Source organism: Drosophila novamexicana, unplaced genomic scaffold (assembly GCF_003285875.2).
Source record: "Drosophila novamexicana strain 15010-1031.04,08,12 unplaced genomic scaffold, DnovRS2.1 tig00004560-arrow-pilon, whole genome shotgun sequence".
Classification (NCBI taxonomy): Eukaryota; Metazoa; Arthropoda; class Insecta; order Diptera; family Drosophilidae; genus Drosophila; species Drosophila novamexicana.
The window spans coordinates 2,189,294-2,199,873 of NW_020825054.1; positions in this window are offsets into that span (position 1 = coordinate 2,189,294).

Sequence of the window (10,580 nt, forward strand, 5' to 3'; positions counted from 1 at the left end):
CGTTTGAAACCGATCAGATAAACAAATCACTTCTATGAAACCGCTTTTCGCTAATTACCCACTAGTCTTTTGAAAATAACTCTCCGCCCGATCGGACAAAACTTAAGACTCAAAAGAAAGACAGTTTTTGTGTGCCCAATGCGTGTGGATTGACTCCACTGATCCATCAAATCGGTGTAAGAGAAATAGGTCGAGATATATGCCCAGACATGAACCAGTGTGTGTGCCTGTGAAGCTTGTGTTAAATTCCACTTATCGAGTGCAAAACAAGCAATAAATGCGCTTATACTAAATGAATTGGTCACTTTGACAGGCACTGACAGGTGCTATGTGTGTGGATGTGAGTGTTCTGACAGCCTGCGTAAGTTAGTTCCCTTCTTCGAATGCAATGCCAGAAACGTACATTTAATTTTATTTATGTTGACAATTGTTGTAACAAATAAGCACGTAATAAATACAACCGCACACACATACACAGCTGGAGAAACGACGATTCTATTGCAAATAGTTTCATGTCACTGCTCCCTAAAATTGTGCTATAATAATGTAATTTATTGGCAACAAAAGTTGACAATGACATTGGTGGACTCTCTGTCCTTTTGTAGGTGGCTCGCCTTCACCCTGCTCTCTGTGTCTGTTCGAGAATAGTATACAGGAAGAGCAAGCGGCTCATGTAGCTGTTGTTCCAATGCATTTAATTCATTTTCATAGACAAATAAATATTTTCTGAACGTAATGATTATTTATGGTTATTTATTTATTATTATATTCAATTATTCATATTCAAGCTCTTTGTTTTACCCTGTACCCATTGAATTATGTAATTTTTTTTTTCTTGATCAGGAGGATGAGCTGAGTCGATCTAGCCATGTTATATCTGTGGAATCGCGTCGATCTTGGTAACCTTAAAGAAACTAAACGAAATTTTGAATTTATTTCTTACAATACCGCAGAACAAGTTTTTTTTTTTATATATTCCTATACTCACTTCGTTTTTTGGGCAATTTTGGTAAATAATACGAGCTAGAGTCACCAAACTTGACATATAGCTTCTAAAATACATTTGATGTTAGAAGAAGAGGGTTCAGGTATCCCCTAGTCGGGAGCTCCCGACTAGAACCTCTCACTTGTTTATATGATATGTATATGTATATGATGTGCTCGCTCTTCTAGGGATTATCTCTGTTGTTTGCCTAATGTGTGTTGGTTTTATAAAGTTTTTAGTATATTGCGTGTCTACTTCGTCGCTTCTAGCAAAATGTTTGGACTCTATTTGTTGGTCATAATTTCTAAAACAAATTGGCCGGTGGTTAGCGGAAAGCGATGCGCGGGAATCAGGCCAAAGTTAATAGCAGAAACAAATACAGCTGTTTTCTGTAGTATGATTTGGCTTAAGCATGCAAGCGCATTTATTTTGTTGCCGACCACATTGTTGTTGTTTTCGGGCAGAGCTTGCACAAAATATTTCGGGCTAATTGCTAAAACTTTGTAACAAATTATAGCTGCAATGTGGTTGGACCCAAATCCGTTCCCCACCGAAGTCATGCCAAAACTTGACTTTAAATTAAATGAAACGGTTCGTAACTTATAAAAAGTTTGCAGACGACTTTTTTGGGCTTAAGCAGCCAAGGTGTGCATAGTACTTAAGCGGATTTTGCGCTGCTGTCGCTTGGAATTTTTGATTTGCACAAAACCGAATTTCGGGCAAGTCCTGGAAACGAACTCAGGCACTTCAAGCATATTTCATGCTTGACTGTGGATTGTAAACAAAGCAATGTGGCAAATGGTACTAAAACAAGAGCATTAAACAGTAGTTATATACTATACCTATATATATACCCATTTTCTTTCCCTCTCTCTCTCGTCCCTTGGCTACATTTCTCTCTGTTAGCCCACAAGTGACCGTAGCCTTAATTGCCAGCCAACTGCTTGCTGTAATCATAAACTAAGCTAAAGCCCAGTGGCATAGCTACAACCACAACCGAAACCAAATGCCATTGTCCTAGTCGTAGTTGGTGATGTGTTCTTTGTTGTTGTTATTGCTTTTTGTCCTGAAATCTAGTACGCAAAATGTTAGAGGGGAGCCCAACAACTAAGCCAAAACCGTGCAAAATCCGCGTTACCAGTGAATAAGCTACACTTACTCGACTATGAGATGTCCTTCAACGGCTATGAATTTGTAAAGTCGAGCTACAAAGTCTTGAAAAGTGAGGTGAGATATGAGATTAATCAAAAAAAAAACAAGTAAGAGGTTCTAGTCGGGAGCTCCTGACTAGGGGATACCCTGAACCCTCTTCTTCCAACATTAAATATATACATATATATATTCTATTTTAGAAGCTATATGTCAAGTTTGGTGACTCTAGCTCTTATTATTTACCAAAATTGCTCAAAAAACAGGATATCGATATCGATTATTATCGATTGCTTGGAAACGGAGTAAGTTATCGATTATCGGAAGCAAACTCGATCTCAAGTCACTACCTCTTACAGGTTCTGAGATCCTTACGTTCATACATACGGATAGACGGACAGACATCCCATAAAGTATATATATTCTTGATCAGTATCAACAGCCGAGTTGATATAGCCATGGCCGTCTGTGTTTATATTGCCTTTGACTATATCATATAGCTGCCATAGGACGGATCGGTAAAAAATTACTATGGAAAAGATACTATGGAAAAAGATAACAAATCCGAGTAAAAAAGAGATTATCTCAGAGATATATAGATAGAAAAAGAGAGAGGAAAAATGTAATATCGTGCAAAAGTGCTGTTGAGTCGAGCTCCCGCCCACCGCGAGCCGTACTCCTTTTCCCAACCTCCCAAACTTAAATGAAAAAAAAACATAAATTAATAATATAATATAATATAATATATAATATAATATAATATAATATAATATAATATAATATAATATAACTATAACTATAATATAATATCATATAATATAATATAATATGATATTATATCTATATATATAAAATGATATATAAATATTATTTTATTATTATTTTTTTTTTGTGGTGTTAAAATTTCTTTAACTACAGCTAATTTTCTGTTACTTTGCTATGCAATTTTCATCGTCGTGAGTAAAATAATATATATAAGACTGATTGACTGATTGGTGATCTAGGTACAACACAACTTATTTTCAAATATTTTTGTTCAAATTTACTATGAGATTAATCAAAAAAAAAACAAGTAAGAGGTTCTAGTCGGGAGCTCCTGACTAGGGGATACCCTGAACCCTCTTCTTCCAACATTAAATACATACATATATATATTCTATTTTAGAAGCTATATGTCAAGTTTGGTGACTCTAGCTCTTATTATTTACCAAAATTGCTCAAAAAACAGGATATCGATATCGATTATTATCGATTGCTTGGAAACGGAGTAAGTTATCGATTATCGGAAGCAAACTCGATCTCAAGTCACTACCTCTTACAGGTTCTGAGATCCTTACGTTCATACATACGGATAGACGGACAGACATCCCATAAAGTATATATATTCTTGATCAGTATCAACAGCCGAGTTGATATAGCCATGGCCGTCTGTGTTTATATTGCCTTTGACTATATCATATAGCTGCCATAGGACGGATCGGTAAAAAATTAAGTTGTATGAAAAACTTTTTGTTTTTCTAGATATCTTGACCAAACCTGGCATTTATAAGTTTCACTATGGTCCCTAAATTTATTCAAAATCTTATTTTCCCTGTGCTTCTTAGATACTCGCAAATCACTATAAGCATTATGAAAAGGTTGGATCTGCAAAGGTATAATATTCGGCGTGCCGAAGATAGCCCTTCTTTCTTGCTTTTTTCTTAATAAGGGTTTTGAACGTTTGTCGTGCTAATTAAGGAAATGGTTACCTGGACTGGTAATGTGTGCGCTTTGGATATTTAAAAATAAAACAACAAAAGAATTTTTATGCCTTAAGCTTCTTTAGCAATCAGTTCGCAACACAATTTTACCAAAATAACAAATTAATATTTTTTCGTTCTATTAAAACTTTGGTTGTCTTGGGGTTTGGATTGTTTTAAAATAGATCGATTGAAAATTTGATTTAAAATGATATTTTACTTATTTATGTTTTAATTGGCCTCTTTATTATGGTATTTATTTATTTCCTTATGTATTTATGTGTTCATATACTTATTTATTTATGTATTTATAAGCCCTTGGTCATAAGATTCTAGGTAACTTGAAATATGTAGGTCTTATATTTATATGTTAATATGCCCTGTGGATTGCATATGCATATGGTATATTTGGTTTCGGTTTGACGACTAAGTGCAGCTGTTCGATAAAATTGTTGGAAAAAGGTACATATTTACAAAATACAGTCTCCCTACACGCATGTACATGTAGTTACTTTCGCACAATTCATCCCTGACTTGCATGCAGGAAACCAAAAATTATTTGTTCTTCCACAAAACGTTTAAATTTGCTCTGCAAATTCACTAGTTACACACACACACACACTTACCCATGTACACGCTTGCTATCCCTTGTGGCATTTGCTAGGAATAAGCGCTGCTCTGCTCTCCAGAGTTGGGACTTGCACATTTGTCGTTTTTCTAATGCTAATAAATCATAAAATACGTTCTGCTGAGCGTATTAATAATAAAACGACAGCTTATAGCTTGATTTATGGGTTGAATTTTTTCAATAATCCAAATCTCAGCATTTTGGTTGAGGTAGGATTTTGGTGTTTTTGCCTCTGCTCATTACGACATTTTTTGCTTATACATTTTTGTAAGCACTTCGATGGATCAATTTGGATTTGCAAAATAATTATAGCAGTCGCACATTTAATTTGTGAACGAGTATACTATGGAAAAAGATAACAAATCCGAGTAAAAAAGAGATTATCTCAGAGATATATAGATAGAAAAGGAGAGAGGAAAAATGTAATATCGTGCAAAAGTGCTGTTGAGTCGAGCTCCCGCCCACCGCGAGCCGTACTCCTTTACCCAACCTCCCAAACTTAAATGAAAAAAAAACATAAATTAATAATATAATATAATATAATATATAATATAATATAATATAATATAATATAATATAACTATAACTATAATATAATATCATATAATATAATATAATATGATATTATATCTATATATATAAAATGATATATAAATATTATTTTATTATTATTTTTTTTTTGTGGTGTTAAAATTTCTTTAACTACAGCTAATTTTCTGTTACTTTGCTATGCAATTTTCATCGTCGTGAGTAAAATAATATATATAAGACTGATTGACTGATTGGTGATCTAGGTACAACACAACTTATTTTCAAATATTTTTGTTCAAATTTACTTGAGGGGTGTTCCACACTTTTCGAAAAATGCATGGGTGTCAAAGATTTAGTTTGTGACGTTTCGTGCTTAAATTTATTTCCAAAGATTTATACGAAAAATTGTTTGAGACGCATTTCATACTTATCGCAGAATCCAAGCTTCATCTGTGGAAAACAGTTGTAAGTTGTATTAAACTTTTTTTAATGGTCTACATAAGCACTTAATGAATACGAGTTCCATTGATTTGGGAAATTTTATCCACAACACTCTAATATGGGAGCATTTTTAACGGTTTTTAATTTTCTTTCTTTTTTTGTTTTACTCAGATGCGGCTTATGAAACAATTTTAATTAATTTCATTTGGTTCGCTGTCTGGCAATGTCATTGTTACGGCTCGAAATTACAATTGACTGCATGCTCTCGAGTTTTCAATGGAGTTCGGCGTTCGTTAATTGCATTCTGTGGTGTGGCTACTTCTGTATATGCTTAACGTTGGCTATTGGAATTCAAGTTGTTGCAGTGCATCAAGCTTATCCTTTATGTTTTTTACGAGTATCAGCACAGATTTTTCTCAATGGGATCAGGAGTTTCAAGGGTATTCATAATGAACATGAAAAGCATAGTAATAATCATAACGAACATAAAAACCAAAATTGTATGTAATTAAAAATATATGTGCATAACTACATTCGCATTAATAAAAACATCAGCAGTTCGAGACATGTTAGAGGCTCTAGTCGGGAGTCTTCGACTAGGTGGTACCCTTAACCCCTTTCAGTAGCAGTAATAACAGTAATAGACAAAAATTAACAAAAAAAGAAGAAAGTATTGCTCTCAATAGGACTCAAGCTCGTAACTGACCGCTACCTCTACTGAACAGCAATACCAACCACTCATAATCAATTAAATAAACCTTATTAAAATAGAATCATGATGAATGAGTGTAGCACAGAATATAATACAGTCGCAATTGCAATGCTGTTGATAGATTTCAATAAAGACGTGAAAGAATATGTTTGTGTGCATGTATACAGAAATTCTTGCAATTTGCGCTAGCTGTTGTTGACATGTTTTATTTAATCATTTTTGTGTTTCTTAACCGAGTTCTATCAGTTGTACCATAGAATATTTGTTTATGCTCAAAATGTCAATTGCATTAAAATTATTGGCTTTAATTGGTGGGCAATACAAACTGGTTTATTTACTTGTTTTATAGCTAAGTGGTGGTAGTGCGGAGGTGGCGATAGTTTTAAAATGAAAGATTCTTGATATATGTATGTATAATATAGTTTGGTGATTCTAGCTCTTATAATTAACAAGATTTGCTTAAAATACAGGATTTCGATATCGATTTTTATCGATTGCTTGAAAACGGGGCAAGTTATTGATTACCTGAAGAAAATTCGTACTGCGCATGGACTAGGAGGACCTACATTCCAAATTTCAAATCTCTAGTACTTATAGGGTCTTAGATCCTTGCGTTCAGATATACGGACAGATGGACGGACGGGCAGTTAAATGTTAAATTCACTTGCACAAAAACTCTTCTTAGCTCCTATTAAGGGGTTCAGGGTATAAAATCCAATGGCCAAAGGCGCATATTTTGCAGGCATGCCCCGACTGCATTTGTTTAATGCAACTTGATGATCCCTCGACATTTATTGTAGCTAATAAATTTGCAATTAGTTCTTCGACTGAAGTGCTGGGTGCGACCATGCCACAATGCGCACAAATATTTCTGTTCTAATTTCGCTGGGGAACAGGATTTTCATTGAATGTGAATGAGCAAACGGTTTACGCAACAACAAAAACCACCACCTACACCCCGTTTCTCTCTCGCGGAACGACCGCTAAGTATTACCTCACGAGGGGAAGATGGCATAGCAGCATAAAATCTTAACTAGAGATAGAGATCGAATCGCCTTGCCTTTCAGCTGGGCGCAATAGTCTTATGCTTTCTGTAGCTTTTCTGTTGGTTATTGCAATCCAATTGTTTTGCGAGCTAAGTAGGATTTCCATCAAATCGATGACTGTAAAAGTTCTCGCAATACTTTGGCATAGCTTTTCTCGTTCAGCAGAAAATTTAGGACAGACGATAAGGAAGAGTTCTCCTCTATAGTCCTGTAAGTAGCTGATACAGGTAGAAGTCAGCTAGTCCATACTTCGTTAGGCTTAACCACACATAGGTAGGAATCGTCATTGCTGGTCCCCAAATCAGTGACGAGTAGAGAAGCTTCGAGTGTACCACGTTGCAGATGAGTAACGGCATAATTGCATCGTCCTGCAGCCGTATTGTACGAGTATTCGGTTCTTAAGGTATCTGGCAACGAGATTTATGAAATACATGATATTTTTTTATACCGACCTTAGCACATTTTGTCGTGAAATGTGTAACGCACATTCTTGATCAGTATCAACAGCCGAGTCGATATAGCCATGTCCGTCTGACCGTCTGTCTGTCTGTTTCTATGCGAACTAGTCTCTCAGTTTTAAAGCTATCTTAATGAAACTTTGCAGAAGTTCCTTTTTCTGTTGAACGCAGCACATATGTCAAAACCAGCTGGATCGGACCACTATATCATATAGCTGCCATAGGAACGATCGGTCGAAAACCAGGTTTTTGATTAAAAACATTTTTTGGTTATCAAAATATCTTGCCCAAACTCGGCATTTACTATTTTCCCGGTACTCCTTAGATACGGGCAAGCAATTTGAAAAGGTTGAGTCTGCAAGGGTATTAGATCTTCGACGTGCCAAAGACAGCCCTTTTTTCTCGTTTATATTGCTATGAGGAGTGCATATGCATTCAACGAGTTTAGTGCTGCGGACCAGATAGCAGCTGTACAAAACATAGCGCTGATTTTGACTCTTGCGTATCCCGGAGCCTGCGGTGGGTCGACCCAGGTCTCTTCTGATATGGCTTTATGAGGTTCGCTCAGTATTTCAAAGTCGGCTCGTATCTTACTGACTGTTTGGGCAAGTAGAACCTGTGTGGCCCTGCAGTGGTTAATGTTAAGCTTAGTTAGCTACTTTTTTACTTAATTTATTAATCGATATGACCTACTAATGTTGTTAAGCCCCGTGTTAAATATATATGCTGATGAATAGTTAAGTATCATTTGCATTCAGTGCGGATGGAATAAACACGATGACAACCCGGGCAGTACCGCTCGGGAGCAAATTGAAAATGAGCTTTTCCGCACGGCAACTACAAATGAAATTTTTGTTAACACGTTTTCAAGTGCACTTTATATTCCAGACTTTCAATGAGCTGCATAACTCAACTGCACAACAAAACAAAAAGTTTTACTTATTCGAAATATATATAAGTTAGCATATAGAAAAAAAATTTGTAACATAGATATACTGCTAGTATGTTAAAATGAAATGTTTACTTAATTAAACCTCTAAGAAGTATGTTTAGTATTAATTTTAATTGAATTCGCGCTACGTAGAAAATATGTTTTTGAAAATGTTGTTGACCAAGTAATTACTGCGACCCTTTGATGTTTGTTGGTCACTATTATAATCTAATTGATAGAATGGTTATCCAAGGTAGCAACCAATTTGATATTCTTAAATCAATATTTATAGGCGCGTAAGCCTCTTAAATAAAAGGGCATAATGTACCCATTTATTCTAATTTAGCTATTATTTATGGGAGTGCAAGTCATGCTCCTGGTTGCCTCAATCGTGCCTAAGAGCATGCAAGTTCGCGGAGATGACGAGAATCGTTGCGTCAAGGATATCTACAGGGCTAAGTTACGAGAATGTGTGAGGCTGTGTGCGTGTCTGTGCGCGCCTTTATGCCTCTGTGTTGGTGTCAACACTTTTCCAGGTGCCAACGCGCAAAATCAGAGAAAAGTATTCGCACGGTGCTAGAAGAAGTGTGCGGAAGTGTGGAAGGTGTGTTTTAGGGGAGCGCTCTATGCATTTTGCGGTCTTTAGTCGAACACTTCCCCGTATTTGAATCGTAGCTGCGAGAGGGTTTTAGTCGAAGCGCCTTGCGATGATTATGCCGAGCATGATGCAGCTGAGATACGAGCTCTAGGCAGAGCACCACATTTATAAGAACTGGGACGCTCATATTAATTCTGGCTGGCTTAAATGACGAGGATGTATAAGAATTGCTGAAAAAATGCGAGTGGGCAAAAAGTGACGACGACATTGACGGTCAATGCAGCTATTTTGTTGGTCTATTCAATCTAAATGAGTTATAGTTCCTTGAGTTATAGTTCCTTTGCAAAAACGCAAGTAATAGAAATTTCCAGGTAATACACAATCTAAAAGCATTTCAAAATTAAAAGTCCATTTGTAAAAAGTTCTTTAAGCTAAGCCAATTTATTTATTCATCACGTGAAAGACATAATAATTAAAGCTCGTATAATTTATTTACCTTGGAGTATTTAAATTTAAATTTAATTAAATTCAAATATATAAATAATATGATTTATTTTTTTTTTTTTTTATTTACGAATTATACCTATTATGTTCAATATTGTGCATATATTAAAGCTTTATACAGTAAAGTTTTTATACCCCAAGCTCATTAAAAATGATTAAAAAGGGTACAATGTATTTCTGCAAATGTATGTAACAGGCAGAAGAAAGCGTCTCCGACCCCCTAAAGTATATACATTCTCGATCAACATCAAATACCGTTTTGTGCACCCTCCTCTTCTATAACCAAATATAACTCGCGCTATTAAAGTACCCATTTCTTTGTTAGTGTATATATCCACATCCCATACACGATATGCACTTTGAGGATAAAGACTCGAGTTGAGCTTGATGATCTAAGAAAAACACCGCAGTTAGGGTACTCCCATGTATATCATTTACATTACTTCAAATGCAACTTAGCGTTACTGTACTCGCATTCAACAATGTAAGGAACGGAACGCGCACATAAGTCATTGGGGAGATTAACGGGCGGCTTGAGTAAGTTTTGGGGCTTAAATGAACTGTCTGTGTCTTAAGGGCAGCAGCAGGGCACTCCAGGCTGGCGTCTAACTCAATGACAGCTGTCAAAATCGCTCAAGTCGTTTGGTATGCCAAAAATGTGCTACGTTTGCGTATGTGCGCCTGTCACTTTTTGGCATCTAGTTAAATGTAGGTGTAAGTGGCGGCTTTTATATACGCAGGTTGCCATACCAGTTATCGGAATATATAATAATAAACGGCGGAAGGAAAACAAAAGCCTACAATATTATTTGGAATTAACCTAAAAAAAATGTGTAAAATCACGTAGAATCGTATTAA